At 35.8% G+C, this 22574-nt stretch overlaps 1 pseudogene; it reads left to right on the forward strand.

Moving 5' to 3' along the window:
• The first annotated feature begins 1214 nt into the window (after positions 1-1214).
• LOC114638526 lies at positions 1215-8270 on the forward strand (annotated as a pseudogene).
• Positions 8271-22574: the final 14304 nt, after the last annotated feature.

Raw genomic sequence — 22574 nt, forward strand, 5'->3', positions numbered from 1 at the left:
CAGATTTGGGTCTCTGTATTTGTTCCCATCTTCCCTAACCGGAAGCTTTTGTGGTGATAGCTAAGTGAAAAACTGATTTATAGGTTTGGAGAATTGTCATTAGCAGTCATTTTACTGCTATATTCCTTTAATATAACAGTAGCATTTGGGTTTTTCCTAGATCCCAGACCTATCTAATTTCAGGTTGTTTGCTGCCTAAGCAGTACCCTGGATGAGTTCCATTGCATTGAAATAACCTAACCTCCATATTTACCTTTCATAAGTGGTAATTTATATTGGCCTTCTTTTATTTAAAATACTTCTAATCAAATTAATGAATCAAATGTCAAATTGAGGAGGCTTTTATTTTAATCATATATTGATTGTATAGCCTCATAGGCTTGTGTTGCTATTGCATTAGTGTGTCATGTACACAGGTCACTATTGTAGAGCAAAGAGTTTGTATCTGAATTAGTGTTTACCTTTCCCCTTTGGTAGTATGCAGAGTATGTTAAAGAATATTTAAGGTAATATTAAGAAAGGAAAGGACAGTGAGGGATATTATTGCCTGAGGATTTAAACAACAGTAATGCAAATGTGCTTTACAATTCATTTCAAATAAATAAATTAATTAATAATGCTTACAAGTGAGTGCATAGAATAAAATGACAGGAAATCAGTAATGAGCCATAGACGATTGAAGAGGGTTAATGAAATAAAAGGGTTAAATTAGGATGGAAATGATGTGTAATACTTGGAGAGACAAATGATCCGAAAACCTTTCAAAATATCTATTGGAATAGAAGCTTCTTTAAATTTTCTTTGAGGATATTAGCATATCTATTCTCTCATCTGCCTGCCCATCTATCTATCTGTCTATCTATCTATCTATCTATCTATCTATCTATCTATCTATCTATTGAATTATCTATCAAATTAAGTGTAGTTATCCTATAATGGAAGAACAATGACTCTACTAGATATTATATATTGACAAACGAAAAGCTCAGAGCCAATAATAGGTTTTATAGTTTTGATTACTTTGTCCAATGATATCCCCTAAAATCTGCAAACTCCTCAGTCTACAGCTATTGTTATTGTTTACCATTCAGAACCTGATGGCCAGGCCCTATTGCATCATTCCGAACTTGACTGTCAAACACTATTTTATCATCAGAGTAACCAACTATTTTCTAATCAGATTTAATACCCATTCCACAAGATGAAATTCATCAATGGCTCCACAGTTTGTCCAGGAACCTGTGGCTAGCGAGGTTATAGACTTAATAGAAGATTCTAGTACTAGTAAGTTGTTGAAGACACACAATATTAAATTGATTCATAATGATTTATTATTATACCACAGATTAATGCATCTCTAAACCCTCATCAGACATGTTACTAGTTGAACAAGATATTGATTAATATACATCTACAACTGGAACAATGTTCAGATAGTAAGAGACTTTTGAAGGCTCGGTTCTGAACAATAACACAAAAGGATATTCCACCCTCTCCTTTACAGGTTATGGCAGAAGAGGGAATAGTATCTGTAACAGATGGAGGCAGTAAATAAATAGAAGGTTACAATATCAGAGACATAACAACACTGCTGCACAGAAATCCATAGAAATTATAACAGCAGGCCCAAGTCTCAAATGAACTCAACTGAAAACAAATATAAGCAAAGAGAGGAGTGGACTAGTCAATGAACTATGGGCAAATGATAGCAGCTTGGAGTCAGTTTTACTTAAGAATATTGGCTCTGGTAGGATGACCACAGTCTATTGGAAGTTCACAAATCCATTAAGTCCCAATGGGACTAGAAATAGAAAAAAAAAATCAAAGTTGGATGAATGGAGATCTTCAAGAAGTTCAAAGAGAGTGGAAATTTGGTCAAAATTTATTGCCTAAAATCTTCAAAGAGCTAATCATGAAGAAAAAGGAAAATATTATTTCATCTAGTACTACAATATTGCCTATGCTCCTCCAAAAATTATGGATTATTTAAAAATAATGTAACCTCCATATTTATCTTTCATAAGTGGTAATTTATATTGGCCTTCTTTTATTTAATATACTTCTAATCAATGTAACAAATCAAATGTAAAATAAAAGACAGTACCTTGATGAACACTGAAGAATAGTGTTACACATAGCTGTGTGGGAAAATGAGATTCATAAATTTAAACATTACTATTTTAAATTTACCTTTCAGGTTAAATTTTTTAATGCTTATATATAAAACTTTGTCATGCTTACTTTTGTTTCTCTTATATTTATTCATACTATCTTAGTTCTAGTTTATCTTCCCTCTGGATCTTGGAGATATAATGAAATATATTGTCCTTCAAATACTGTTTCTAAGAGACTCAAAGGCTAATCATATTATTTGATATTGTAGTGTATGGATGACATGTATGTATATACATGTTCTTGGGTGTGAACACATCTGAGTGTGAATATGTGTATGATGTTTGTGTGCATTCATTTGTGTGTGCATGCACGCCTGTCTGTCTGTTGTGTGGCAGCCAAAGACTGATATCAGGTATCTTTTTTGTCATTCTATATTTTGTTTGAGACTATCGCTTGTTGCTGAGTCTGGGTTTTACCACCGTGGTAAGACTAGCTGACCAGCTATCACTAGGTGTCCCCTGGCTTCTGCCCCTCCAGTGCTAAGATTACAGGTGCACACCACAAGTTTCAGCTCCATATATACATATCAAGGACCTAAATCAAATCAAAAAGTTGTTCAGCAAGTGCACAGCTGACTGAGCCATCTTCTTAGTTCCATTGTGTTCTTTCCTATTACTGATTATCCTTTATCAGGGTAAGATTTGAAATCTTTATTAGTATGTATACTTCACAAAGTAACTTTTAACTAAGAGAAACTCAGACTGGAAAACTGTATTTCTTCACTACCTCTAAGAGTTACTGATATTGACCAAATTGAAAAGGAGCTATAGTTTTATGAATATTGAAATTTAATTCATTTAGAAACAGAAGAACATGTTTTTTACTACAATTAAAATGCTATTCATAATATATAACAAAATATATAATGTTATATAAAAATATATAACATTAAAAAATTAGCGAGAGTTGGAGTCATAACTGGTTGAAGTGGCTTTGTACTTACTTTTGGGCATATCTCCCTCAGGAACTCAGTCTTTTATTCTATAATATTGTATTCCCCATGAATGTGAGGGCCATGTAGATGAATGTAACACAATGCAAATGTAACACAATGGTCACAGGTATTAAAATACTTCCATGACCAAGAAAAAGAGAACTCTCTTTTCTTGTTTACTTATTGGTGTTTTCTCTAAGTTATTCTCTTTTTTGTGATTTTCTTTTATTGGATATTTTATTTACATTTCAGATGTTATCTCCTTACCCCATTCCACCATGCTCCTGCCCATCCAGAAACTCCCTAACTCATCGCCATCCCTCCTACCTCTCTGCGGATGTACCCCTACCTACCCCCCCACTCCAACTTCCCCACCCTCGAATTCCACCACACACAGCTTCCAGCCTTCATGGGACCAAAGATCTCCTCTCCCATTTATGCCCGATATGGCCATCCTCCCTAACATATACAGCTGGAGCCATGGATTTCTCCCTAAGTGCTCCCAGACTGGTGGTTTAGACCCTGGAAGCTCTGGTTGGTTGGTATTGTTGCTCTCCTCATGGATCCTCAAACACTTTTAGCTCCTTCAGTCTTCTCTCTCACTCCTCCATTGGGAACCCCTTGATTAGTTCAATGGTCAGCTGTGAGCATCTGCCTCTGAATATGTCAAACTCTGGCAGACCTCTAAATAGACAGCTATATCAGGCTCCTGTCAGCTACCATTTGGTCACATATTTGTGATACTTTTTGAAGTGGAAGAACTGTACTCCTTAATGTATATTTAAATGTACAAAAAAATTCAGGTGATATTTCTTTTGTCAACGTTGGTGTTCATTCAAGGACTAGTAAATATTTTTAGAAAGAAAACATGCTAAAACTGACATGTGGTGCTTAAATGCATGTTAGCGTAGCAGAGCATCCCTTGTGATTTACAGGAAAAAGGTATTTCTAGAACTGCACTGAATTTGCTTTAAGATAGTCAGACTATTAAGCCAGTGTCACAGGGGCTTTATACTGAAGAATAATCATAAAAGTTAGACCTGGTAAAATGGAACTAGTAAATTATAGTATAAGTTGTTGTTGAATATAATTATTGTAATGTGAAAAGTATGATTCTCACTTATTGATGTCTATACCTACATCTACATTATATCTATCCTGCAAAATTTTACCTTAAAAATAAATTGAATATTGCTTCATAATTGAAAGTTAATGTGGGTTCAGAAACAGAATGAATTGAATATGTTAGCCTACATTTTATATATTATATATTATATATAACATTAAACATCACTAAAAATAAATCCAATGAAAAGCTAAGTTGTAAATTGATCAGTCCATAATATATCTGTATTTGAGTTTTGAGATATTATAAAAAAATGGGTTAAAATAATTCAACTCCTTAAATATATTTCAGGATCAAAATTTGTCAAACACAAATATCAAAAGTATAATCCAGAGTTTGTCTTTGTCCCAATATGTACAAAGTATTGTGGTCAAATAGAATGAACAAATATCTTTTCAAAGAAGGGTCAGAGATAATATCTAAAGGGAAGAAATATTTGAACTGAGTCATGAAGATTAAATTCAATAAAAGGAAAAGTTAAGAATATATGTCAGACAAAAAGAAACCAATAAAATCAGGGAACACTCAGAAGTAAAAACTATATAATGATGATTTTATGGATTGTAATATCTCTCTTTATCAATAGTTAGCATCATGTAGAGAAAAGCCAATGAATCTACAAGAAACTTTTATATCACTTGGTAAATTTGTGTCTATTGAAGTCTCAGAGTGACATTATTCTAATGAATGATTGAACAAAGGAATTATTCCACTTGCATTTAACAAAGATAATTATGGCCTCAAAGGTGGTTAATATAGTAAGGAGAAGTACTTCATTTGATGGAAAGAGATTGGAAAAAGGCTAGTGGGAAATTTGCTGTCTACTTTCAGACTGTTGATTTTCCTGGTTCTGGGCAGACTCTAAAACATAGTTTCATTAACAGCAAATGCAGTGATGTGAAATATCTAAATTACAAATTGGCATTGACTGGGATTTTTCTTTCTTTTGGTAGACCTAGAAATTAAAAGCTACCATGCACTCAATTGTAAAATGGTGATCATAAGTATGAAATAGAATAACTTAAATCTCAGAATCTTCTCATACCCAGTTCATCTTCTTTGTCTTAAGAGGAAGAATGGGACACACTAGAATGTGAGAGAGCATGAGACTCTCTGAGCTGTTGCATATACTTGTTAGATGGTAGAAAAGAAATGGAGCTAGCTTGAAAGGATAAGGAATGGAACCTGAGCTGCCAGATGCACTGGAAGTCAGAAAATCCCTTCCTTCTCTAATTGCTCAAGGGGAAACCTGTGGGACAGATGCAGTAAGGAAGCACGAGCAACAGCGGCTCCTGTTGAGGCAGTTTATACACTCACTGAGTTCACTATTGCTTCAAAGTAACCAGGGGCAATATTTCAATATTTGCTATAAGGAAAGCAACATAGATATTTAAGAGTAGTGATAGGTTTTAAAAAAAAAAAAAAAGGAGACTGAACGAAGGGTGGGACCGTGACCAGCACAACTTGGGATCCATCTCATAGGGTTGCACCGAGGCCTGACACTATTACTGATTCTATGATGTGCTTACAGTCAGGAGCTTAGCATGGCTGATCTCTGAGAGGCCTAACAGGGAGCTGACAGAGACAAATGCAGATACTTACACCCAACCACTGAATTGAAATCAGAGACCCCTATGGTTGAATTAGGGGAAGGATTGAAGAAGCTGAAGGGGAGGGAGGACGACCCCTTAGAAAGATCAGCAGTCTCAACTAACTGGAACGCTTGAGAGCTCCCAGAGATTGAGGCACAAACTAGGCAGCATATACCAGCTGAGCCGAGACCTTGGCACATATAGAGCACAGGACTGCCTGGTCTGGCCTCAGTGCAAGAAGATGCATTCCCTAATCCTCAAGAGACTTGAGGCTCCAGGAAATGGGGGTACCTGTTGGTGGGGGTAGCACCCTCTCAGAGGTAAGGGGGAGGAGGAATGGAAAGGGGGTACCATGGGAGGAAGGATGAGGAGAGAGGGCAACAGTTGGAATGTAAATAAATGAAATAATTAATAAAAGAGTGGATACTACTTTCTCTACAAAATTCTATCATAGAAATCTTATTGCCAGCTTTGACTATATATATTTAATTAAGATGAGTAAAAAAGGAAGTCACCATATCTTGAATTTCCTTGTTTTAAAATTTTCTTTAAATAAGTCTATAAGCCAACATACTTAGAACATAATCTTTTTCTTTCATTTGTTTAGGTAAGTTTTGGTTTCCAACATAATTTTCTAGGTTACTGTAATTGAAATTTTTAGATTTTCTAAAACATGGTCCTTTTTAAATTATAGATTTGTTTCTTATCATTTAGGAGAGATGTAGGCTTCATGATCCTTACATAGTATTTTAAATTTATGTATGAATTATCTGATTATAAAAATGTTTCTTTGAAAAGCTTTTAAAATAGCTAGAATTGTCAGTATATATCAAAGAGATTTTAAAAGTGCTGGATGAATATTTATCCATTTTCATCATTATTTTTGAACACATCAAAGCAACAAATGACATGTGAAAAACACTACGCTGAATTCATTATTGTCAACTTTCTGTTTCATGAATAAATTAGCTAGAGAATTATTCAAATTAAGCTTTATGAATTAATATCAGAGGATTAATCTGTTCCTAACAATAGGTTGGAAGATTGCCAAATAAGTGACAAATCCTGACTCTCAAACAATTGGAATCATCTTCTGTGGATGTTTCAGGCAACACTTGTTGCTATACAAACAGCCTACTGAGCTTTCATCAAGGAGGAACATAAATTCAAGGGCAATCCATGATTCAGATAATCTACCCCTTGGCTTTCATGAGTCTCTGGTGGAATACTGCGGGGCAATCTAATAGCTAGAAGGAGCATGCCTTTAGGTACAGTCCTTGGGGAAATATGTTAGTGAATAGATCTAAATCTTTATGGTTTTCAAAGCTCTAGATAAAGCCTCACACTACCACTAAACACTCGCTGGCCTTTAAATACCCCAAACCCTTTATAAAGTTCTCCTCTTTCTTCAGTAAAAGAAACACAGAGGCAGCAACAACTTCCGCATTAATTCCTAAAATAATTCACAAAATAATCTCTGTGCCTATAACTCATTCTACAAATATACTTCATTTGAAATCTGATAAAAAACTTCTGGAGATATTGCTCTGTGTTTCATAATAAATTACTGTTTAATTTTTAAATATTTTAAAACATCTAAATGTAATAAATTAACATGAATGAGTTATCTGCTATCTTCCATTGGAAAAATTAAGAATGTGAAAATTGTTAAAACGTACAAAATACAGAAAGTACCACTAAGGTTGGGACGCTGCTGCGCGTGGAAGCTTTCAACCAGAAGAAAAGATGTTGGTTTTCACAAGCCAAAGATGTACCGAAGTATAGAGGGCTGCTGTATATGCAGAGCCAAGTCCTCCAGCTCTCGGTTCACGGACAGTAAGCGTAATGAAAAGGACTTCCAGAGCTGTTTTGGGTTGCATGAGACTCGCCCAGGAGACATCTGCAACGCCTGTGTGCTGCTTGTGCTGCTTGCGAAAAATGGAAGAAGTTGCAGGCAGGATCAAAACAACAACAACAACAACAACAACAACAATCCTGGAATCATGTGGTAGATGCAAGAGCAGGCCCCAGTCTAAAGACAACACTGAAACCAAAGAAAGTGAAAATTCTATCTGGAAACAGGATGAAAAGCAACCAGATCAGTAAACTGAAGAAAGAATTTAAACGCCACAATTCTGATGCTCACAGCACCACCTCAAGTGCCTCTCCAGCCCAGTCTCCATGCTACAGTAACCAGTCAGATGAGGGCTCAGATACAGAGACAGCTTCCAGCTCTAATAGAACTTCAGTTTTTTCCTTCTTAGATCTGACCTACTGGAAAAGACAGAAAATATGTTGTGGAATCATCTATAAGGGCCGTTTTGGGGAAGTCCTCATCAACACTCATCTCTTCAAGCCTTGCTGCAGCAGTAAGAAAGCTGCGGCTGAGAAGCCCGAGGAGCAGGGGCCGGCACCTCTGCCCATCTCCACTCAGGAGTGGTGACTGAGGTTCGTTTTAGAAGGGAACAAAGAGCAGTTTAAACTTTGAAAAGATGACAAAACAAACTGACCTTCCTATTTTTAACTTGGATATCTGCTATTCTGCCAAAAGACATTTTCTAGATTAGTTTTTAATGGGTTACTGTCCTTACCCTTCATCCAGCAAACTCTGAAGCCAGTCTCTAGCTTACTGCAAGAAAAAGATGTGTACATAACATTTAAAATGCTGAGTATTTCATAGGAAAGCTGAGAGGTGCTGTAAAGTGCTCTTCAAGTCTTTTTTTTTTAAATCCCCTCTAATGAATGGAATTAGGAGAATTTCAGGGGACAGAGATGGGATTTGTTGTGTAATAAACCATATGTAGTTTAGTCTTTCTGTGGAGAGGCAGTGGTTGGGGCATTTTTAAATGGCTGGCTACACTTGTTTTCCCTCATGATAATTTGTCATAACTCAGTAGCATGACCTGCCCCTAAAAGGTAGTTAAAAATTTTTAAATGCTAAGGCATTGCCAAGGTTCTGATGATTCAGACCTGTCCTACTGATTATTAAGCAAGACAGACTGAGCTTTCTGAAAATAGCTTGAAGGAGGAAGCAATTTCTAAACATACAAGTAGCACCGTGTCGCCTCCCTTTATCTTCATATTGATAAAAGACTATGTCGATCTTGTAAAACAGAACCCGATCTTCTGGAGAAGGCCTATCTCTAGAACGGGCAAGGTCCCACAGGGATAGTACCAAAGCATCACCACAAAGTAGAGAACATATGTGGTTAGAAACTACTTAATCAGAATGTGTAAGTCCTGGGGATGCACGGGGCACAGTTGATGTTGCTTGGGACACGTTTCTTAGCGGGCTTACAATATGTTAAATAATTGGTGTTAACACGACTGTCTGGGATTCACTGAAGTCCACATGATTCAGTTCTAGCTCTGGATTACGTCAGTTGACCTTTGTGGAGGTTTTATCTATAGAATAGTTCTTTGCCTTGTCATAGACCTTATTAGGGTTTGGGGTTTTGTTGTTTCATTGTTTTCCTCCCACTATTTAAAGTTGACTAGAAGAGAAGAGTTGTGTGTTGAGGCTAAGTTGGCTGGTTGGGTTGTGTTCTTAACAACACGATAGCTGAATGGAACACAACACCTCTAGATCTCAATGATTCTGTTGGCTTCTCAGTGGAACCCAACTGAAGTTGTCTAATTGCCTCTTCTCAAAGTTCAGGAAAAACAGTAGTGCCACTTGAGACCTCGTAGAGGAGGTGTCCGTGGCTGCCTTAGTATTCTGTTCCTCGTGATTATTTTAGAAACTGGATTTTAAAAGTCTTTTAGAGTTTCACAACAAGGAGAAGCGGCAGTTTGTAGCATCCTATAGTTTTACATTGTGTATTTCTTCCTTTTGGGAAAAACCTACCTAGTACAAGCTACCTCATACACAGACTGCCTAATGAGTGGGTCCTTTCTCCACATCCCTGGTATAGTACAGAGTCCAGTCATTACCATTCTCCGGCGTTACTTTGACATGGGACTTTTTTTTGTACATTTTGGCTGCAGTATTGGTGGTAGAATATACTTTGATGGATCATCTCTACTTCTGTACTTATTTATTTATTTATTACTAGACCTCAACCACAGCCTTCTTCCCTCCACTCTCTGCCTGTAGGGTGTACTGTATGTACTCATGCACTTTGTATTAATATATAAGAAATCTACAGATCTGTTTTGTATTTTTATACTGTTGGATACTTATAATCAAAACTTTTACTCTAGGGTATTGAATAAATTTAGTCTTATTAGAAAAAAAAGAAAAAGAAAGTACCACTAAAATCCAGACATGAAGATTCATCTGTGAATATAACATTGATAAATAATATAATATTTTGCATATCAATACAATCTCAGTTTCCAAAAATTCCATATACAATGGATTAATATTTTTTGTAAAATGAATGATTATTTTATTATCTAAAGATATATAATAAAGACAGTCCTCAAATTTATTTTGAAAGGGTGACAAATTTAGGATTTTGAAGTTTCTTGATCACAAATACTAACAAGCAAAATATAGAACACAATCTAAAATTGATGATTGCTCTGGAAACTTAGTGATCAATAACCTCCCATGTGTGTTTCTGGATAGAACAATGTACTGGAAACCTACTGTAGTATGCCATGATTCCATTTACCTGTAAAAGATTCGAAAAACAAACATGGATCAGCATTGTAAGGTCAATGCGATACATCAGATTTCAAAAATTACTGTGTATTATCTGTACTCAAATTTCAACCTCATGTTTAAAAACTTACTTGTAATGTTGGTTCCTAATAATGTTACTAATAGAAAAGAAACTAAATATTTTCCAGTATAATAAATTTTAGATTATATATTTATATTATATAAATATGCATATAATATATAAATAAAATTATACATATACATGTACACATACATGCTATAAATATATATATACATTTATATACATTGAATATATATTCAATTGAAAAAAGTATCTTTTAGTGGAAAGCACACATATACAAGCACACAGAAAAAAAGATTCTCTGAAATGCAGAAAGAAGACTTGGGAATCCAAAAAATCCAGTCTTTTCTTGAACATTTGGGAAAAAATCTCTGAGGATCTTCATCCCTTAATTGAGGGAATTTGGTCAGTTTGAAGAAAGACAGAATGGCTGCTTTACCCACAACTACTTTGAACTTGTTGAACCAATCCATCATCAACGGGCCTGCTGCCAGGATAAAAAGACTACATGGCCCTTGTTTTAAACTCTCTCAGGTCAGGATGGTAAGGAAGACAACAGCCATCTTGGAATTTTACCATCTTTATAACCTACCTATGACCTCTGCTCTCTGTCTGCCTATCTGGGAGTCTGGTGCTTCTGGACCTTCATTCCCCTATCCTAGCATTCTCTCTGTGTTATGGGTCCAATGGTAACAATGGCTCCATCTTCTTTGAGCTGTCAGAATAGACAGAAATTAGAGGTAGTAGTCAGATATAAAGGAGCACAATAAAATTTAACCAATGTAAAGATCCAGAACATAAAATAGACATTTGGTGAGAGCCTGCCATATGACAGATGTACCATCTTGGTGAGTGTGACCTTCAGCAGCAATCCTGAGATAAGGTCCTAAACATAGGGTCTTGATTGTGTTCATTTTTTTCTGTCAGTGAAAAATTAAAATGCAGAAAACCCTTGAGCTTGACAGGTAGTGGTAAAGAAATCTAGAAGATAGTTAACAGGTGCAGACGAAATAAGCAGTTGAATAGACTTTTGTTAGGTAAGGAAACATACATCAATCTGGCACATTGACTACAGGACCACCTAAAAACCAGACAAGGGACTCTGGAAGCTAAACAAACCATAGTTCAGAGATACTTTTCCATATGAAAAACTTTATAGATAATTACTTCTGAGTTTATAGTTAATTATCTGAGTATTATATTACAACAAATCCATTTTGATAACTGGATTGATGGTACACACCTATACTCTCAACACGCAAGGGACAGAATGTGAGAAATATAGAGGAAAGCTTGCCTGAGCTGCATTACATATTCTAAGCCAACCTGAATTTCAGAGAGCTTCTTCTGCCACCCAACCCCTCTCTTTTTGAATATGTGTGTTTTTGTGCAGGTACATGTTACAGAATGAGTGTGTGAACATAAATGCCCAGGAGTGTGTAAGAGACAGAGATTGATGTTCAAAGTCTTCTATTGTTCATTACATTTTATTTTTGTAGTTCTGTTGTATAATTTTACATGCAAAGACAGTTTTTCTATAGAAATAACAATTTTATATCAAATACTGCTAGTTTGATAATGGCTCATAAGTTGACTAAAACCTTTTAAAAGTGTATTATTTTATCCTAGAAAATAGAATTAGGAAAATTAGAAAGTTATTTCACATAAAGTAATCATATCACTGTCAGACAGAGCAACCTCAATAATATTTACAAATATTTACAAATGCTTTGCTATCTCTTTCATCCAGGGTCTCTGTCTACTCTTAGATCTCAGATTCAAGTGAATTAGCTGGTCAGCAGGCCTTGGCAAGTCTCTTCTCATTGCTTACCCCAATTCTAGACTGTGCCATCATGTGTGCCTGTTTAGTTGGATACTCAGGATCTAAGCTCAGGTCCCCAACTAACAACTTACCCATGAGACATCTCCCCAACACCAGCCAAACAATTACTGTATCATTTTCCTTACTTTTCTATATTCTTTTTCCTTTTTTCTTTTTAAGTGAAGACAACTTTTTTGGTCTTTTGTTTTCTGGCTACTTGGACATTATTGGCTCTTCTTATTCCTATTAGCCATTGCATTTTCATTTATCAGTGAAAGTAAGAGAGCATCTTTATCCAATGATTAGTGAAAACATATTATGTTAATAGAAAATCCTGGAAGATGATTATTTAGATGGGATGCATTAACAAGAAGAGGAAAGACATAGAATATATGCAGAAAAAATACATGTGTGAAATCATGCAAAGTTTTAAAAATTATGCACATAATAGTCTTTAACATAGAGTCTTCTTGGCAGAAAATGTGATTTATTACTGAATCTATTCTTTTAATGTTAAAATAAGTCAATATACCTGGAATCAGAGACTGGAGTAAGCTATACTTTACTTTAGGTGTCATGGCAATTCTTTAACAATAATGTTCTAGTTTGACCTTGTGTTTTAAGAATAGTATTCAAAAAAGTAGTAACTATAAAAAATACTTTTAAATAAAGCTTTATTGGAAAAAGAAAAAGATAGAACTGATATTGTTAGTCTTTTTGGCAAAAAGTAAAAATATGAATAAGGTAAATGCAGAATTTGGATTAAGCAAAACTATTTTTCTTATAAAATTATAGTTGAATTAACTCAAGACAATTTAAGTTATGAATATGTAATCATATAAAATATATTCTTTTAAAACTAACTCTTTTACATGTATGTAACATGTATTCATTGATATTCCTTTTAAGACACTATCTGGGAAGGCTTAAATAAGTGTCTATTCACCCAAGATAGAAAACCAACAACAGACCAAAGTACAAACATCACTGAAGTCCAGATTGGTGAAACAATTCACTTTTCTGGAGTAACTTATAGTAATAAGAGTGATGGATGGCTTACATAAAGAGAAATATTTCAAATCTACTTTGTACAATCCGCAGGAAATTTATGAGATTAGAAAACATTCTCTCTATGCATCCCAGTTGGTCTGTGACTCTTCCAGGCTCCTTGGTTGGACTTAACACTTTTAGGCAGCTCAGCTTCTCTAGGAATTTCTTTCCGCGGGCTTTGACATTTCTATTTGACTGGGTAGAGGGAGACATAATGTAGTCAGTTTCAGGGACCTCTTGAAATTATCAAGTTGTTTCCTGATGTAAGGAGATTGTATAAAGAATGAAATATTTACTTCTCTTAAAACATATAGTTGTTTAAACTCATTTATTTATTTATTTATTTATTTATCTTTTATTGAATTTTTTCTTTATTTACATTTCAAATGTTATCCCCTTTCCAGTTCTCTCCTCTAGAACCCCCTATCCCATCTCTCTTCTCCTGTCTTTATGACGTGCTCCCCTACCTACCCAACCATTATTGCCTTCTCACCCAGGCATTCCCCTACACTGGGACATCTAATCCCATAGGACAAAGGACTGCTCCTCTCATTGATGTTCAACAAGGCCATCCTCTGCCACATGTGTAGCTGGAGCCGTGAGTCCCTCCATGTGTACTCTTTGATTGGTGGTCCAGGCCCCAGGAGCTGCTGGGGGCCTGGCCAGTTGACACTGTTGCAGCCCCCACGGGGCTGCAAAGCCTCCCAGCTCCTTCAGTTCCTTCTCCAACTCCTCCATCTGGAACCCTGTGCTCAGTCCAGTGGTTGACTGTGAGCATCTGCCTCTGTATTTGTAAATTTTTTTTAACACTGTTTGCCTTCACAAGATTTTCTCTAACATGGGAAGTTTTAATATTAGAGGAAACTGCCACATGTAAATAACTCAGTGATTCTGGCTCCTTCAGTATCTATACATCTCCCCTGAAATTTGCCTTCAAAATTTCCTATAGAACTGGTTATTAAACTTTGTTTCATAACTCCATTAGTCATAAACTCCATAGGAGTTATCTACAAACATATGAAAATGCAGATATTTAATTATGACTCATATCTATTAAAATTACATTCATGAAGTAACAAAGAAATAATATTAAGATTGTGGTGGTCATCACAACATGAAGAGCTTTATTTAAAGGTCACAGTATTAGGAAGGCTGAGAACTATTATCCTATAATATTCTCTGAGAGTTTCATTACAGCGACTCCAACCCTGGAACAAGTTGTTTGGCTCAGCACATTTTTATACACTTGGTACAAGATTCCACGAACCTTCAATGCTGCATCCTTAGTGCCTGCAAAATCAACACTGCGGAGTTCTACTAGGACTTTAGGATGGAGTCTGGTCACTTACACCACATTTTTCAACAGCCTCTGTACTAATAGGGAAACCACTTCTTTAGAGTTGTTTCCAGCAGCAAGGGATTCACCTCAGCAATGGTCTCAATTTCAGCTTTCTCTTTACAAATGAATGGTATTTTCTCAAACAGGAGCCTTGGAGTTATGTGGTCTTCTCCAAGAGCCACCCTGCCTATCCTCCCATTGATGAGAAGGATGTTTCTTCCTAATTGTACTTACCCTTCATAATTACTAACATTTTGTCCTTTATTGTAACCTTGGTCACTACTTCATGATTTTTTACATACCTATTCTCTCCAAAGTTACATTTTAAAATGCCTTCTTCCTGCTTTACTTAAATGTTTTTTTTTTTTTACTGTTGTTCTGAATCAAATCAGTCAGCAATAAACAACACAACCTCAATGCTGTTCTGCTTTGAAATTTCCTCCACCAAAAATATTAGCCTATTTTTTTTCATTCAGCCCCACATGAGTTCTCAGAACAAAGGCAGGATGGAGCCAGTTTTTCTCAGATTATAACTTGACTAGGATCTAACTCAGGTCCAATTAGAGTCCTTATTTCTTTCTGAAACCTCTGGAGCTGAGCATTTACAGTACACATTTTAATCCCCCCCTTTAGTATTTCCAATTTTCCCTAGAATGCCTCATTAAGTTTTACTTTCAGTATTCAAAGGCTTTTCTCGCAAGCTCTTCCAACAAAGTATTTCCAAGAATTATTGGGACCTAAGAAATGCATGAGTATATATAGCATAGTGACAATCCTCATTCCTGGTTCAATTTTCATCTGTGTTTATTTTTCTCATGCTATGATCTATTTAATAGTTAAAACTACTCAGAGAATAATAAATATAACCTTAACAGCAGATGTAGTCTATACATAGCTAGTAAGAATTCTATATATATGAAATATCAGAACAATAGATACTAAGAGAGAATAGTAAGTATGAGGTAGGCTACATACTAAGACTATGCTTAAAAATATCACCAAACATATAAATCAATAAAAAAAGAAAATTAAAGTAAAACAAATGAAAAATTAAATCTCATATACAGTTTCCATACCTACATTTTAGCTAATAATGAATATAAGAAGAGTTTTTTAACTTTAATTTTATACTTATTTATAAATTAGAATCGTTTTATAATTGTTTTATAGAATAAGTATTTAAAATGGTTTGAATCATAAAGGCTCAAGTGGTCTAGGTCAGATAATTTACAATCATAGGAACTCATAAAAAGTAATATATTTAGGATTATTATGAAACTATCTTTCGATAAATGACATTTAATACATTGAATATCTCTGCATTTTCAACACTTTCACATACTTTTAGGATAAGTGCTTAATAGTTACTTCCATAGATAGAAACAATATATTAAAATATTTTGTCAAATTCAATGAATATATTCATTATATCCATTAAAATATTTGAACTAAACAATACCTTCCTACAAATCTCAAAGGGAAAGGGATGGATGGAAAGTTTGTGATAAAATTTGGTTGCTGAGCTTAAAAATCATCAATTTAGCCACAGAATTTTATGGAGACTCTCTTTAACAGGGAAAACAGACAATTTTGTAATTTGAGTAAACAAATATTTCAGAATTTAGTTTAATTTCCTAGGTATTGCTTGACTTTGAATGTCTGAGTGATCACCTGTTGAGGATTGTCTGCCTATATCATGTTAGAGGTCTTTACCTATAGGATGTATTTTACAAAACTATGTTATAGTGCTAAAAGTGACATCCTAAATTAATGTTTTGCATTACATTTAATACTACCCTCAGCTATAACCAAAGTGTTTAGAATAATAATGATCAAAATAATCAACAGACAATATTTGACCACCAATGTTAACTATTTTACTTTTTCCTCTTGGATTTCCATGGTATGCCTGGGATGTCCACCATAACAGAGTAGGCCAAAAGGCAAAATTCACATTATAAATACTAAAGAGTGAGCCCAAAAACTGACTTGATGGTTAAAGTTATCTTCTGCCAAGCCAGACTGCTTGCATTCAATGGGTACCCCAGGGGGCACCCATATATTGGAGGAAAAAACAACTCCCCTAAATTTGTCCTGTGACCTCTGTACATTCTATGGCACTTATCACCTTCCCTAAATACATAACAGAATTAAGTAAGTAAATGTAATAAAAATATACTAAGAACAAGTAATGTTTTATTTCTATAAACTAAAATTAAATTTTCTTATCTATATTAACAAACATTGCATTTGTTGATGGATAACTTAAAAAAATACTAAAGATATAATGGAAGCTCATCAATCAATAACAACATAATTGCTAGGCATCATTTTGAGTTACGATTACATATTTTATTTAATTGAAAAGAAACTCTATTGGAATTATGGGGATTTCTCAATCATTTGAGAAAATAGATATTAAAAAGAAACCAACTGAGACACACAGCTAACAGACATCTTTTGGTACTCAACACAGGTTAATATCTTGTGCTTTGTTAGTTGGAAATGACAGAAGCAACTGACTGTTTTGCTTCTGCTTTACTGAATATCAGACAATCAAACTTGTTACATCTTCACAAAATATTAAAATTTACTTTATATTTACCTTAACAGTACAATATCCATAGTCTAAGACCTGCAGCTCTGCTCTCCATTTGTTCACAGTTTGAAGATTATAGGCATCTACCAAGGTCTACAGATTTATTAGTTTCAAAACTCTCCATCTGGCTACTTGTAATCGATGGGAGGTAACACAGCTTTGCTGTTGGCTTTTTAAATTTATCAGCAACGATGAATTCATCTCTCCAACTTTAAACATTTAAAATGTAGATTTGCTGTTAGATGGTGCAAGAGTGGAAGAGAAATTAGAGAAAGTTTGTAGTGTGTACAGAGAAAAATTGGTGAACAAAGAGTCTGAAATCCTTGGAATACGGAAGACGCCAAAATAAATCAAGTTTTATGGTATAGGATAAGATGCTGAGACTATGAGGCAGCAAGTAGATTTTATTTTTGTATTTTTTTAGATACTGGACAATGAAAGGTAGAGTCAATTGAAAAGGGAAACAGAATCTGAACATTGTGGGTGAGGGATGAAGTGAGGCTAAAATTTGAATATTTGGATCTTCATTTTATAAGCAAAACATTGTTACATAACTCTGTTTCATGAGAAGCAAGTCAGATCTAATATCAACACACTTGCCAGCAAAATGCAGATTTTTAAATGTTTCTCTGCTCGGAGCATACTGAACTCAAAAAATTTTTCGACAAGCTATGTATGTTAATATTTAGTTTGACAAACCATATTTTTTGTAAAACTTTCTTTGCTTTTCAATAAGAATTTTCTCAGAAACTGATTTTCTTTTTTTGTTCAGATATATACCAGTTTAATTTTTTTTAATTTTTTTTATTGGATGTTTTATTTACATTTCATATGTTGTCCCCTGACCCCATCCCCCACCCACCCAGGAACCCCCAATCCCCTCACCCCTCCTTCTTCTCTGTGGATGTAACCTCTATCTATCACCCCCCCACTCCCACCTCCCCACTCTCAAAATTCCCACCCCCTGGGGCATCCAACCTTCATGAGATCAAGGTTCTCTTCTTCCACATATGCCCAGCAGGGCCCTCCACTCTTACATATTCAGCTAAAGACCTGGATCCCTCCCTAAGTGCTCCCAGGCTGGTGGTTTAGACCCTGGGAGCTGTGGTTGGTTGGTATTGTTGCTCTCCTCATGGGGCCACAAATCCTTTCAGCTCCTTCAGTCTTCACTCTAACTCCTCCATTGAGAACCCCATGATCAGTTCAATGGCTAGTTGTGAGCATCTGCCTCTGAATATGTCAGACTCTTGAAGACCTCTGAGGAGACATCCATATCACGCTCTTATCAGCATGCACTTCCTGACTTCCACATCAGCATCTACCTTTGGTGACTGCACATGGGATAGATACTCAGGTGGAGTGGTCTTCAGACGGCCCCTCCTTCAGTTTCTGTCTCTCACTTTGTCTCCATATTTGCTCCGTTGAGTATTTTGTTGCTCCTTCTAAGAAGGACCGAATCACCCCCACTTGGTCTTCCTTCTTTATGAGCTTCATGTGGCCTGTGAGTTGCATCTTGGGCATTTCAAGGTTCTGGGCTAATATCCAATAATCAGTGAGTGAATACCATGTGTGTTCTTTTGTGATTGGCTTACCTCACTCAGGATGATAATTTCTAGTTCCATCCATTTACCTAGGAACCTCTCAAATTCATTGTTTTTAATAGCTGAGTAATACTCCATTGTGTAAATATACCACATTTTTTGAATCCATTCCTCAGTTGAAGGACATCTGGGTTCTTTCCAGCTCCTCGCTATAATAAATAAGGCTGCTATGAACATAGTTGAGCATATGTCCTTGTTCTATGCTCGAGCATCTTCTGGGTATATGCCTAGGAGTGGTATAGCTGGATCCTCAGGTAATGCTATGTCCAATTTTCTGAGGAACCGCCAGACTGATTTCCAAAGTGGTTGCACCATCTAGCAGTCCCACCAACAATGGAGGAGTGTTCCTCTTTCTCCACACCCTCGCCAGCATCTACTATCACCTGAGTTTTTAATCTTAGCCATTCTGTCTGGTGTTAGATGGAATCTCAGGGTTGTTTTGATTTGCATTTCCCTGAAGACTAAGGATACTGAATATTTCTTTAGGTGCTTCTCAGGCATTCGAGTTTCTTCCGTTGAAAATTCTTTGTTAAGCTCTATACCCCATTTTTTAATAGGGTAGTTTGGTTGTCTGGAGTCTAATTTCTTGAGTTCTTTGTATACATTGGATATTAGCCCTCTATCAGATGAAGGATTGGTAAAGACCTTTTCCAAATTTGTTGGTTGTGGTTTTGTCCTATTGACAGTGTCTTTTGCCTTACAGAAACTTTGCAATTTTATGAAATCCCATTTGTCAATTCTTGATCTTAGAGCATATGTCATTGGAGTTCTGTTCAGGAACTTTTCCCCTGTGCCCAAGTATGCAAGGTTCTTCCCCACCTTCTCTTCTATTAGTTTCAGTGTATCTGGTTTTATGTGGAGGTCCTTTATCCACTTAGACTTGAGCTTTGTACAAAGGGATAAGAATGGATCAATTTTCATTCTTCTACTTGTTGTCCTCCAGTTGAACCAGCACCATTTGTTGAAAATGCTGTCCTTTTTCCACTGGACTGTTTTAGCTCCTTTGTCAAAGATCAAGTGACCATAGGAGTGTGGGTTCATTTCTGGGTCTTCAATTCTATTCCATTGATCTTCCTGCCTGTCTCTGTACCAATACCAGGTAGTTTTTTATCACTATTGCTCTGTAGTACAGCTTGAGGTCAGGGATGGTGATTCCTTCAGAAGTTCTTTTATTGTTGAGAATAGTTTTCGCTATCCTGGGTTTTTTGTTATTCCATATGAATTTGAGAATTTCCTTTTCTAACTCTGTGAAGAATTGAGTTGGGATTTTAATGGGGATTGCATTGAATCTGTAGATTGCTTTTGGCAAGATGGCCATTTTTATCATATTAATCTTGCCAATTCATGAGCATGGGAGATCTTTCTATCTTCTGAGATCTTCTTCGATTTCTTTCTTCAGAGACTTGAAATTCTTGTCATACAGGTTTTTCACTTGCTTGGTTAGATTCACACCAAGGTATTTTATATTATTTGCAACTATTCTGAAGGGTGTCATTTCCTTAATTTCTTTTTCAGTCTGTTTATCTTTCATGTAGAGGAAGGCTACTGATTTGTTTGAGTTGATTTTATAACCAGCCACTTTGCTGAAGTTGTTTATCAGGTTTAGGAGTTCTCTGGTCGAAGTTTTGGGGTCACCTAAGTATACTATCATATCATCTGCAAATAGCGATATTTTGATATCTTCCTTTCCTATTTGTATCCCTTTGACTTCTTTTTGTTGTCTAATTGCTCTGGCTAGGACTTCCAGTAGTATATTGAATAGGTAGGGGGAGAGTGGGCAGCCTTGTCTAGTCCATGATCTTAGTGGGATTGCTTAAAGTTTCTCTCCATTTAGCTTGATGTTGGCTACTGGTTTGCTGTAAATTGCTTTTACTATGTTTAGGTAGGGGCCTTGAATTCCTGATCTTTCCAAGACTTTTATCATGAAGGGATGTTGAATTTTGTCAAATGCTTTCTCAGCATCTAGTGAGATGATCATGTGGTTTTTTTCCTTAAGCTTGTTTATATAGTGGATTACATTGATGGATTTCTGAATATTGAACCATCCCTGCATTCCTGGGATAAAACCTACTTGATCATGATGGATGATTGTTTTGATGTGGTCTTGGATTCGGTTTGCTAGAATTTTATTGAGTATTTTTGGATCGATGTTCATAAGGGAGATTGGTCTGAAGTTCTCTTTCTTTGTCGGGTCCTTGCGGGGTTTGGGTATGAGAGTAATTGTAGCTTCATAGAACGAATTGGGTAGTGTTCCTTCTGTTTCTATTTCATGGAATAGTTTGAAGAGAATTGGTATTAGGTCTTCCTTGAAGGTCTGGTCGAATTTAGCACTAAAACCATCTGGTCCTGGGCTTTTTTTTAGTGGGGAGACTTTTAATGACTGCTCCTATTTCCTGAGGGGTTATGGGACTATTTAGATGGTTTATCTGCTCCTGGTTTAACTTTGGGACCTGGTATCTGTCTAGAAAATTGTCCATTTCATCCAGGTTTTCCAGTTTTGTTGAGTATAGGCCTTTGTAGTCGGATCTGATGATTTTTTGAATTTCTTCAGTTTCTGTTGTCATGTCTCCCTTTTCAGTTCTGATTTTATTAATTTGGACACTGTCTCTGTGCCCTCTGGTTAATCTGGCTAACGGTTTCTCTATCTTGCTGATTTTCTCAAAGAACCAGCTCCTGGTTTTATTGATATTTTGTATTGTTCTTTCTGTTTCTATTTGGTTGATTTCAGCCCTGAGTTTGATTATTTCCTGCCTTCATCTCCTCCTGGGTGTATTTGCTTCTTTTTGTTCTAGAGCTTTTAGTTTTGCAGTCAAGTTGTTAGTGTGTGCTCTGTCCAGTTTCTTTTTGTAGGCACTTAGAGCTATGAGTTTTCCTCTTCTTCCACTTAATGGAGTCCCACAAGTTTTGGTATGATGGTCCTCATTTTCATTGAATTGTAAAAAGTCTTTTATTTCTTTCTTTATTTCTTCCTTGACCAAGTCATCATTGAGTAGAGAGTTGTTCAGTTTCCATGTGCACGTGGGTTTTCCATTGGTTTTGTCATTATTAAAGACCAGTCATTGTCCATGGTGATCTGATAAGATGCAAGGGATTATTTCAATCTTTTTGTATCTGTAGAGGGTTGTTTTGTGACCAATTATATGGTCTATTTTGGAGAAGGTACCATGAGGTGCTGAGAAAAAGGTATATTCTTTTGTTTTAGGATGAAATGTTCTATAGATGTCTGTTAAGTTCATTTGGTTCATAACTTCTGTTAATGTTAAAGTGTCTCCGTTTAGTTTCTGTTTCCATGATCTGTCCATTGCTGAGAGTGGGGTGTTGAAGTCCCCACTATTATTGTGTGAGGTGTAATGTGTGTTTTGAGCTTTAGTAAAGTTTCTTTTATGTATGTAGGTGCCCTTGCATTTGGAGCATAGATGTTCAGAATTGAGAGTTCACCCTGGTAGATTTTTCCTTTGATGAGTATGAAGTGTCCTTCCTTATCTTTTTAAATTAATTTTGGATGAAATTCGATTTTATTTGATATTAGGATGGCTATACCAGCTTGTTTCTTGGGACCATTGGCTTGGAAAATTGTTTTCCACCCTTTTATTATGAGGTAGTGTCTGTCTTTGTCACTGAGGTGTGTTTCCTGTATGCAGCAAA

Source organism: Grammomys surdaster, unplaced genomic scaffold, assembly GCF_004785775.1.
Source record: "Grammomys surdaster isolate TR1022 unplaced genomic scaffold, NIH_TR_1.0 125604, whole genome shotgun sequence".
NCBI classification, from domain to species: domain Eukaryota; kingdom Metazoa; phylum Chordata; class Mammalia; order Rodentia; family Muridae; genus Grammomys; species Grammomys surdaster.